The sequence below is a fragment of the Chelonoidis abingdonii genome, chromosome 1 (assembly GCF_003597395.2).
Source record: "Chelonoidis abingdonii isolate Lonesome George chromosome 1, CheloAbing_2.0, whole genome shotgun sequence".
Taxonomy (NCBI): Eukaryota; Metazoa; Chordata; order Testudines; family Testudinidae; genus Chelonoidis; species Chelonoidis abingdonii.
Window position 1 is genome coordinate 359,412,854 of NC_133769.1, and position 11,793 is coordinate 359,424,646.

An 11,793-nucleotide genomic window follows, 5' to 3' on the forward strand; every position below is an offset into this window, starting at 1 on the left:
TTGGAATATTTCCTTTAGACCAAGGGCTTTTGATGGCTCCTTCTGTTAGTGCAGAATTTTAATACCAATCTTTTCGTGTGTTGTGTGGCGTGTGTGGGGAGAGAAAAGACTCAAACTCAAATTTGGCTTCTCTTTCCCCTCCCTCTTCCCCCAGAGCCATATGGTTAGCAGCTGCCCACGGTGGATGATTTAGTATGATTATATTTTAATTTTCAGCCTTTTGATTGAATTGATTTAAGTCACCGATGGCAGAAGGCTCCTCCCACTGTGGGCAGGGCTCTCCATCAGCCTTTCTTTAATACTTTTGGAAATACTGTGGTGTCACTATTCAGTTACAGGAGTGTGGCATGCAAAGGTCACAGCAATTCAAAGGAATCTGCAGAAGAAGCTAACACATGGGTTTGAAGAAGAGGTAAGTTGGCTTGTTCCTTGTGGCTGTAAAGGTGCCGTCTTGCTTGATTAAATACATAGATCAATGCTCTTTCCTGTCTGCTTTATACTTGGAAGGGGGGAAATTTCCTTCTGATTTTTCCTTTACACTTTGAGTGCATTGGATGTGATCCGACAGCTAATGAGTGACCTGCCCCCTGCATGAATTGCAGGGACAAACTGCCTAGCAGAGCCAGAGAATGGAGGGAACCAGTGACAAAGCTTTCGCTACAGAGTGAATGGATTATTAGAAAGCAGGGGGTTCTGTACGGTTCTAAAGTAGCCTCAAACTGCCTTGTTGAAGTGAAAAGGACCTGTGCTTCATAACAGTCCGTCAGCTCCCTGGGTATGAGGCAGCCAAATTCTTCCTAACCTGTTGAGGATACAAAGGGGCATGGGAAAAAACTTAAGTGATGGGTGGATTGTGTGATTTGGTTTGAGAGGGGGGTGATTGAGGGAAGGGAACTGGTGGTGGAGCATTTATAATGCATTGGATAAAGGCTGTTTCCATAGTAAAAAAAGAAGTGGGGAGTAGGGGTAAGGAAAAAAAGGAAGGTGTCTTTCTATCAGCTTGCCCTGTGTGTGAGCAGAGAGATTGATGGAGGAATAAATAATCCATGAAATATTAACATCCAGGAATAGGTGTAAATCCTCAGTACTTATTTCTAAAAGCTGAAACTGACACGTGAAATGGAATAGCACGGTGTAACTTTCCCTACAGTGAATCTGTCTGCTCTGTGAGTTTTTGATGGACAACTATTTCTTTTAAATGGATGTCTCAGCACTGGGCGAAATTCTGCTGTGTTACATAGGTGTAACTTTGTAGTAAGAAAGTCTTCAGTGGAGCTCCATCAGGTTTACACCTGCTATAACCGAGAACAGATTCTGCTCTAGCTTTTGTTTGCTTCTTATTATCTAACTAGGCAGACTTTATTTGAAGGCATACATAAAATAAATATACTGAAACAACTGACTTTCACTCCTGGCTAAGTGTGGGGCTAGATCCTCACTTCTATAGATCACTGATGCTCCACTGAAATCAAAGAAGCTATGCAGACTTCCATCAGCTGAGGATCCAGCATATATCTGTATTTTTTGGCCATTCCTACTCTGTAGATGGAAAATTCACAATGTCATTTCTTCCAAATACAGTCTTATACACAAGGTGTAGGACACACCAGGTGGGAAGGGAAGGGTAAAAGTGGAAGGAGGAGGAATGAATTTCCTACAGTGGCTCAAAAATTTCTCAACCTGATGTTTCTTCAACAAAAAATGCAGCTGCATCTAAATTGAAATAATTCATAAAAACAGTTTGGTTTTCGTTAAAGATCTAGTCAAAATCAAACAAACTCTTACTTTTTCAATTTTTTTTCATCAAAAATTGAAATTGTGAGAAAATTAAAATGGTTTCATTTGAGATTTTTTGTGGTAACATGATTGAATTTTTTTGGATCAACTCTACAATTTCTTTATGCCAGATGGAAGGGCTTATTTACTTGGGAAGCCTGGTTTCTAAATACATAGACAGCTCTCAGCCTCCAGCTACTTAAACCTGCCATATCTCTCTATCAAAGGTATAAAGTTCAAAGGTGAGATGGGCTCTCATTGTCCCGTGTGGTGCAAGCTCGTGCAAGGAATATCACACTTTACACGTGTCCCAGGGAGCTCCGTGCTGCTTGCGTGATTGAGATTTCATACAGGGATCAGCCTGTCTGGATCTCTCTGAGCTGTCAACTCTCCTGCTCTTTTCAAACTGCATCTTAAGATGGATTTTTTTTGCTTTAGCTCAGCCTCTGAACGTCTGTCCCTGGGTTACTACTGCTGTGACTGAGGTTTGGATCTCTGTTCTGCGCAAAGTCACAGTTGACAGGCTTTCTGCATGTACACGCATAGCCCTGAGCCTCCTTCCACACTCCAAACACCTCATCCCCAGCCCTACCCCAGAGCCTGCACCCCCAGCCAGAGGCCTCACCCCCCCACATCCCAACTACCTGCCCCAGCCTGAGCCCCCTCCCAAACTCCTCAGCCCCAGCCAGAGCCCTCATCCCCACACCCCAACCCTCTGCCATAGCCCTGTGCCCCCTCCCACAACCTAAACTCCTCATCCCCAGCCCTTCCCAGAGCCCTCACCCCCAGCCAGAACCCTCACCCCCTCTCATTCCAACCCTCTGCCCCAGCTCTGAGCCCCCTCCTGCACCCTGAACCCCTCATCCCTGGCCCCACCCCACAGCCCTTACCAAGAACCCTCTGCCCCAGCCCTGAGCCCCCTCCGACACCCCAAACACTTCATCCCCAGCCCCACCCCAGAGGCTTCACCCCCTGCCAGAGTCCTCACCTACCCCAGCCCCGAGCCCCCTCTGACACCCAAAACCCCTCAGCCCCAGCCAGAGCCCTCATCCTCACTCCCAACCCCCTGCTGTAGCCCTATGCCCCCTCCCACACCGCAAACTCCTCATCCGCAGCCACATCCCAGAGCCCTCACCCCCTGGCCTCCCCCTACATTGAACGCTTACTGTTCCCAGTCCATTTTTACGTTATTTTAAATATATATATCGGCTTACAAGGCGGGCGGAGGGGCAGGGGCAGGGCTTCGACCTGTTTCGGCCACCACCAAAAATTATACAAGCCTGGCACCCATGAAAGTAGCATTTGGTACTGTAACACTGTTCGAATTGGGGAAAGACTGAAATTTAAAAATTCCTCTCGGACGGCAATTTAAGAACCAAAAAGCCTGACATGTCCGGGAAAATATGGATGTATGTTAACCCCACCTAAAAATCTTTTTTAAAAAGATGGGTCTGAACTAGAAATGAGCTCCATTTCACATGTATGGGGCCCCACCATTCCCTGGGGTGTGCTAGAGTGACCAGATGTTCCGATTTTATAGGGACAGTCCTGATTTTTGGGTTTTTTCTTATATAGGCTCCTATTACTCCCCACTCCCTGTCCCAATTTTTCACACTTGTCTGGTCAATCTAGAGTGTGCACATGTGTGGGTCCCAGCTGCTCCCTGCCCCCCTCATTGCAGGGCACCAGTGGACATGGGGCCAGCTGCAGACAGGAGCGTGGGGCAGGGCTAGCTGGAGATGAGGGTGCAGGGCTGGCTGTGGGCAGGGCAGGGGGCGCAGAGCTGGCTGGAGACAGGAGGGTGTGGGATTGGCTGGAGGCAAGAGGGTGCAGTGGGGTTGGCTGGAGGCAGGGCAGGGGCTGACTGGAGGTAGGGACTGGCTGCAGGCAAGATAGGAGGGTGTGGGGCTGGTTTGAGACAGGGGTGTGTGGAGCTAGCTGGCTTTGGGTAGGGCCACAGGGGGGTCTGACGGGTTGACTGGAGACAGAGGAGTGCGGGACTGGCTGGCTTTGGGCAGGGGGTGCAGCAGGGGTTGGCTGGAGACAGGGGGGCGTGGGGCTGGCTGGCTTCAAGCAGGGCTGCAGGGGGTGCGGCAGGGGTTGGCTGGAGATGGGCTGGCTGCGGGCAGGGGGTGCAGGGCTGGCTGGAGATGGGGGCTGGCTGTGGGCAGGGGATGCGGGGCTCGTGCGGGCAGGGCAGGGGGTGCAGCAGTGGCTGGCTGTGGGCAGGGGTGCAAGGCTGGCTGGAGACTGGCTGGCTGGAGACAGGAGCTAGTTGCGGGCAGGGGGTGCAGCAGGGGCTGTCTGGAGACACGGGCTGGCTGCGGGCAGTGCAACAGGGGCTGGCTGGATGACAGGCTGGCTGAAGGCAGGGGTGAGGCTGGCTGGAGAGGAGGCTGAAGTGGGCAGAAACAGGGGCGGCAAGGCTGTCTGAGACAGGAGTAGGTTGCGGCAGGAGATGTGGGCTGGCTGGAGACGGGCTGGCTGACACAGGTGGGACTGTGGGCAGTGGGTGCAGCAGAAGCGAGGCTGGAGCAGAAAGGGAGTGCGCAGGGGCTGGGCTGGAGACAGGCTGTTGTGGGCGGGGGTGTGGAGCTGTCTGGAGACGGCTGGCTGTGACGGCAGGGGGTGGAGCAGGGCTGAGCTGGAGACAGGGGGTGGCTGCGGCAGGGGGTGCCGCAGGGGATGGCTGGAGACAAGGGTTGGCTGGTGGGCGGAGGGTGCGGCAGGGCTGGCTGAGACAAGGGGTGGTTGGGTCAGGGGGATGGCAGGGCTGGCTGGAGACGGGGGGCTGGCTGTGGGCAGGCAGGTGCAGCAGTGGGCGGCTGGCGGGCAGGGGTGCGGCAGGGGCTGGCTGTGGCAGGGGGTTGCAGGCAGGGGCTGACTGGAGACAGGCTGGCGGCAGTTCAAGGGCGCAGAGGGGTGCTGTGGAGACAGGGGCTGGCTGCGTGCAGGGTCAGCAGGGCGGCTGGAGACTGGGGGCTGACTGTTGGGCACGGGGGTGCGGCAGGGGCTGGGCTGCGGGGAGGGGCTGGCTGCAGGCAAGGTAGTGCAGGCAGGGGCTGGCTCGGGCAGGGGTGCAGCAGGGCTGTCTGGCGGGATCAGGGTTGCAGCAGGCGTGCTGGAGACAGGGGCTGGCTGCAGGCAGAGGGCGCAGCAGAGGGGTGGCTGGAGACAGGGGCGGCTGCGGGCAGGGGGTGCGGCAGGTGCTGCGTGCAGGGTGCAGCAGGGGCTGCTGCGAGACGGGGGCTGACTGTGGGCAGGGGGTGCGGCAGGGGCTGGCTGCGGGCAGGGGCTGGCTGCGGGCAGGGGCTGGCTGCAGGAAGGGGGTGCAGCAGGGGCTGGCTGCAGCCAAGGGGTGCAGCAGGGGCTGGCTGCGGGCAGGGGGTGCGGCAGGGGCTGGCTGGTGACAGGGGGCTGGCTGCAGGCAGGGTGGTGGGTGCTCATGGGGAGAGCGGCTCAGAGCAGCCTGAGCAGCAGGACGGAGCGCAGACCCACCAGAGCAGCTGGGGACCCACCAGGCAGCGACTGGAGCCCCAGGGCCAGGGGTCAGGGGAGCAGCAGCAGCAGCAGCAACAGGGCCTGTGCCCAGGGCCAGGCTGTGCCCACATGGCTTCCACAGTGCAGCGCCCCCTGTGGCCGGAGGAGGAATTACATCACTTCCCAGAGCCCATCAAAGCCGCAGCGTCCCAGCTGGTTAACAACTGGTTCTAAAACTGCTTCAAAATTTAACAACCAGTTCACACGAACAGGTGCGAACTGGCTCCAGCTCACCACTGGTCTTCTGGATGGGCGCTGGTTGGAGAAATAGGAATTCAGTTCCCAGCTCTGGCTGTGTGTGATCTCGGGCGAGTCACTTAGACTCTCTGTACCTGAGTTCCCCATCTCAGTAATCGGGTAATACTTGCTTTCCCCTAGCCTTTGTCTGGCCTATGCCCCTTGGTGTCTTCAATCTCTCACTGTGTGTTTTTTCAGCATGTAACACAGTGGAACTCTGAGTACAGTTGTGGCCTCCAGGTCTTCTATCATCCAATAATAATAGGTGGAATAGTTATGGGCTTTTCAGCTTCCCTCAGAAGAATGTGTGATGGAGCATTATTCACATATGTAATCAAGCAGCAACTTTAATCTGTAAATTTCCCTTGCAAACTCTCCAGCATTTCAGAAATAAAAGGCACTTTTATAAAAGGGGTAAAAATTTGGCAGGAGCAATTTTTGGTTAAACCCCACTTATTTCTTACAATGCACTCTATTAACCTTTGCTCAATATTTCTTGTAATTGTGTCATGTCTTAAAATTGAAACGAAGCACTTTGACAAATGGCTGGAAGGATTAGATAGGGTCACTGTGGTGTTCACGTGAATACTTCTGGCTGCTCTGCTGAGAAGTTTCTTTCAAAATTTTTGAATGGGCGAGCCACGTGCTGTGCAGAGGACTCACATTGGTAGGACCAGCTCCTTCCTACCCACCTCCAGTACCAACCCCTCCACAAACTCTCACCCTTGCAGTGCAACCAATGTCCAGCCTACAAATCCACTCCCCCACTTTTATCTGACCCTATGTTGACCTAAATCTCAAAATCCTTTGTGGCTCTGTGGGATATGATGGGTTATGGGACAACTTTTTGGCCATCCCATGGCTTGTGGATTGAAAGAAGTGGGACCCACAGGCCTAACTCACCCAATAGGTCTCTTCCATCTGAATTTTATAATTCCTCTGATCCCTTCATTCAATGCTCCACAGTGAATTCCAGCAGCCACCCTTACCCTCTGCGCCACTGCAGGGTGCTATGGGCCTGCTGTTCCTTTCTTCAGTGGTGGAAGCAAACTGCTGGCACAAAGTCTGTGCTAAATCAAGACCCTTGCTGTTTCCTGGGGCAGCCCCAAGGTGGAGGCTGGGGCCAGAGACAGCTAAAAGTCGGCTGTATTAACTTTCATGGGGAATGTCTGCCATGCTGGTGGCAGGACAGAGCGCAGCCCTGCTTCACCCATGCTCTGCCTCTCTGCTTATGTAACTACCTCCTGAAGGTCTGGGGCTAGGGGCAGCTAGTGTCACAGAGGTGGCTGAAGGGTGGGATCTGTGTGTCAAAGGATCTTTGTGCATGGATCGTTGGTGCAGGATCATGCCCTATATTATCTCCATGCATGTGGGGGAAGAGATGTCACTGATGACCTGGAATGAAGCGAACATTATGCCTACGGTTAGAAGAGATCCAGCGAGCCTCGGACTTGAAGGGGCCACAAGGATCAGGATTAAGAGAGTTAGTTTCTTTTCTGCGGCAATGAGCTAGCTGCTGACTGCACAGGGTGGTGATGAAATCCACTGACTCCAGATTCAAGAGTTGAACAACATTTTAGAAAGACTTGGATGGACTGGGACCGTGGGTTTGTCAGCCAGAGGCTTACTCAGTGTAACAGATGGTAACAACTCTACATACTCACATTCTACACATTAAACATGGATCACAACAAGGAAGAAATGGGTTTGGAAGATAGAAATTGCCATTCTGGAGTTGGTCTGCACCCAAACCTGCACCGAAATAATACAAATCATCATTGTTTTTGTTATTGCAACACCTTGGAAACCCTAGTCACGGAGCAGGACCCCACTGTGCTCAGTGCTGAATGCGAAAGAACAAAAAGACAGACCTGGCCCCACCGAGTAACCAGTTAGTTGTTTCAGGGTCAGACTGTGTGTGGGCCTTCCCTTAGTTCAGAGTCAAAGTGGCTAAATTCAATTTAGCACTAAAGTCAGTAATAAATCAACATGAGCCACTTTTAGTCTGACAGAAGAGCATCCACATGCAGACTGGCATTGAAATACGCCATCTGGTTTAAGAAACAGATTCAGATAGATTAGTGCAAGTTTAGGTATAGACTAGTTCTGGATCAGATTGATTTAGTCCAGTATTTTGCCACCAAGAACAACCAGTACTGGCTGCTTAAAAGAAAGATGCTGGAAACCTTGCAGTGACCATTATGCGATAACCTAACCTACCCCCAAAGAAATCCACTTGCTAGCCCCAGCAGGGGAAGGTGGAGGGAGTTCTAAAAACAGCTTGTAATGTGAAAACAGTCGCAAACAATGGGGGTTCTACAAATACGTAAGTAGACAGTGTGACACCCTACCACCCCAATATTCACCACTGTCATGTAATTTGGATATGTTTTCTACAAAGTGTGCCTTGTGAGGTATCATTCTAAAGGTCTTGATCTGCTAGACATAAATATATCATTGGATTGTATGTGCTATCGTTGTATGTGAAGCTATGACGTTTGGCTATGTATGTGTTACTGAGACGTCGTGGGGTTGAAAACACTCACAAGCAGCCTTTCAGGTATAACAGTAAAAAGGCCAAACAATGTTAATGGCTTACTGATGAAATGCACAAAAGCACAAGGATTACCCCAGGACGTGTGTACAATAGAAACCTCTCAGAGATAGCTCTACACACTGGGAACTGTCAGACCCAGGTCACAGCAAAAGAGCTTTCCAGCAAGTGGGAAGAAGATATAAAAGTGGGAAAATGATATTATGGGGGGACCTCACTCTCCCTATAACAGCACACCTGGTAACACCTGAGGAATAAAGATTGAACAGGGGGGAAGTGGTGGTCCCAGGCTAGAGGGATTTCTAGTCTGTATACGAAAACCTGGGAAACCCAAGCTGAAAAGCTAAGGTAGCTTGTGTCTTAAAACTCTGCCAGCCTGTTTATCACACAGTGTGAGAATTTGCTAATTCATATCCTACCTATCTAGTGTGTTAATCTCAGGTTGTGGTTTTGCTTATCTGCTAGGTAATCTGCGGTGATCTGTTTGCTATCACTTATACTCATTGTAAATCTACCTTTTGTAGTTAATAAACTTGCTTTTGTTTTGTCTTAAACCAGTGTGTGGTAATGATAACTTGGGACAGAGAGCTGGTGCATTTCTCTCTGCACTTTGAGGGAGGGCGAATTTTCTGAGCGTATATTCTACAGTTCCCTGAGCAGCGCAAGATGGCATAATTTTGAGTTTACACTCCAGAGGGGGATGCGTGCCTTAGGAAGTGGGAGGTGCCTTAGCCGAGCCTGCCCATGCAGAGCTGATTTCAGCGTGTGTGTGTAGCTGCAGCTTGGTGTGTCCCTACCTGTATGTGTGCTGGTGGGGGTTTGGGGGCCTGTCACAGCAGTACAGTGTAAAGGGAGCCCAGGATGGTGGGCCAGGTGGGCTCAGTGGTACCCCAGTTCCAGGTGGCACCCTGGGGGGATCCCATCACAGGCATATAATTAATACAGTCTTCACAAAGGAGGGTAAGTATCAGCCCCATTTTACCACTGGGGAAACTGAGGCACAGAGGGGACGTGACTTGTCTAATGACATCCAGCAGGTAGGTGACAGAGCAGAGACTAGAACCTAGGTCTTCTGTCTTCCAAACTAGTGTCCTAACCACTGCCTTTCCGCCTTTTATTTAGAACTATGTAAGGCAACTGTGTGCGCTCTGTGGGACAGAACGCTGGCATTTGATTTGCTCTAGTAGACATTAAATATGAATTAATTAGGTTTCAGATTCTGAAAAATATAAACCCAGGTTTAGTGATGTGAAACTGGCCAGCCTGGTGTACATTTTGATACTGTAGAGAACTTTGGGTAGGTAGAGAGTCTTTGATTAATGACACACATGTGGAAAATGTGCCTTCCTCCCCCCGTACTTTTGTTTTGCAGTGCTAGGCACAACCATTAATGGTGCCAGTTAGGAGGATGCAGATTAAGGGCAGAGCGGTGACCGCTCAGCGGCACACAGTCTCCTCTCTGGGGTGTGAATGGCATTCTTCACGGATGCAGAACTGGGGGATGTGAGCTGAGACCCTTTTGGCTAATGAACAAAGCCCTTCCTTGAAATGTGTGCTCACTGCAGCTGTCACTCCTCTGCACTGCCATGAATGGGGGACCAACCCTTCTCCCCCATGCTGCTGTCCAGTCCTGTCTGGCTGACGTTAGCAGCTGAGGATAAGGCACAGCTTAGCAATTCACAGGAGTGGGAAGAGAACGGAGCTGGTATGTGCAGAATTGCACAAAGCAGGATTTATTGTGAAGGCATTTTCCTTAGGAGGCTTCCCTGAACTCTCCCTTCCAGGGCTCTATTCCACTGCCCCAGCACCCTGCAAAATGTGAACACTGGAGGGGCCTTTTGTCTCATCCCCAGCATCTTTTACCACGGCAATTCTGAGCAATCACTGCTTCTAGAAAACAGTGGGATTTATAAACCTATTTTAAGCCCAATGTGCCTGGTTCTGGCCTCAGCCACACCAGTGTATAGCAGGATTAACTCCATTGTAATCAGGATATTGGGATAGGAGTCAGATGAAAATCAGACCAGCTCCATTCTAACGGAAAGACCCAGTTCACACCTAGTGTAAATGGGGTAAAGTTTGCAGATGATCCAAAGTGACTCAAGATCATAAAGTCCAAAGCAGGCTGCGAAGAGTTACAAAGAGATTCACAAAATTGGTTGACTGGGCAACAAAATGGCAGATGAAATTAAATTTTGATAAATGCAAAATAATGCACAGTGGAAAACATAATCCTAACTATACATATAACATGATGGGGTCTAAATTAGAAGAGATCTTGGAATCCTCATGGATAGTGCTCTGAAAACATCTGCTCAGTGTAAAGTGGCAGTCAAAAAAGCTAACAATGTTAGGAACCATTAGGAAAGCGGTAGCTAATGAGACAGAAAATATAATGCCACTATGTAAATCCATGATATGCCCGTACTTGGAATACTGTGTGCAGTTCTGCTCACCCCATCTCGACAAAGATATTTTAAAACTGGAAAACGTACAAAGAAAGGCAACAAAAACGATTAGGGGTAAGGAACAGCTTCCATGTTAGGAGAGATTAAAAAGTCTGGGACCATTCAGTTTAGAAAAGAGACGAATGAGGAGGGATACACTAGAGATCTATAAAATCATGAATGATGCTGAGAAAGTGAGTAGGGAAGTGTTACCCCTTCACATAAAACAAGAATTGGGGGTCACCCAATGAAATGAATAGGCAGCAAGTTTAAAACAGCCATAAGGAAGTACTTCTTCACACAACACACAGTCAACCTGTGGAACTCATTGCCAGGAGATGTGAAGGCCAAAACTATAACGGGATTCAAAAAAGAATTATATAAGTTCCTGGAGTATACGTCTATTCATGGCTATTAATCAAGATGGTCAGGGACACAACCCCATACTCTGGGTGTCCCTAAACCTCTGTCTGCCAGACGCTAGGACTGGACAACAAGGAATGGATCACCCGATAATGGCCCTGTTCCTTCCCTCGAAGCATCTGGCACCAGCTGCTGCCAGACAACAGGATACTGGGCTAGATGGACCATTGGGCTGACACACTATGGCCATTCTTATGTTCTGATGTAATTGCACAGTAGTCTGTGGGCCTGATTCTGATTTCAGTTACATCCATCAAACGCTAATCAAGTGGATCCACTCAGATTTTACACCAGTGTGGCTGAGAGCAGAATCAGGCCCACGGAGTTCTGTGGGGCCACACCAAGGATGGATGCAGCCCATTGCCTATACCTGGCTGGTCTGCAGCTGGCAATAGGTATAGCATCTCTAAAGCCGCCCTCCCAAGAGCCGCTTTACCTGTACCTGCTACCGTTTGATTGAGAGAGTCAGAATATGGGTCAAAATGATCAGAATCTAGTGGTCAGGCAACCTCACTAATTAGCAAAACTAGCTTCCACGTGCCAGGAGTTTCTCCTGTTTGTCTCTTATGTGTGTCTGGTTATCTAGCTAAGGTCCTGTTACAATACAGTATCTGAGCACCTCCCACTCTGTAATGGATTTCTTTTTAACATATTCACTGCATGTCATAAGAACATAAGAACAGCCGTACCGGGTCAGACCAAATGTCCATCTAGCCCAGTATCTGTCTACTGACAGTGGCCAATGCCAGGTGCCCCAGAGGGAGTGAACCCAACAGGCAATGATCAAGTGACCTCTCTCCTGCCATCCATCTCCAC

General features: G+C 50.1%; 1 protein-coding gene across 3 annotated transcripts in view; it reads left to right on the plus strand.

Annotated features, from left to right (window-relative positions):
- Positions 1-343: 343 nt before the first annotated feature.
- Positions 344-11,793, plus strand: part of GDPD4 (glycerophosphodiester phosphodiesterase domain containing 4) — an 80,889-nt gene continuing 69,439 nt past the window's right edge. For 2 of the 3 annotated variants that reach the window (XM_032771527.2, XM_032771531.2), the window contains exon 1: positions 358-412. The gene's annotated coding sequence lies outside the window, so the exon portion shown is untranslated. Of the gene's footprint in view, positions 413-11,793 lie in introns of all 3 variants that reach the window. The other variant, XM_032771528.1, reaches the window with a different exon arrangement.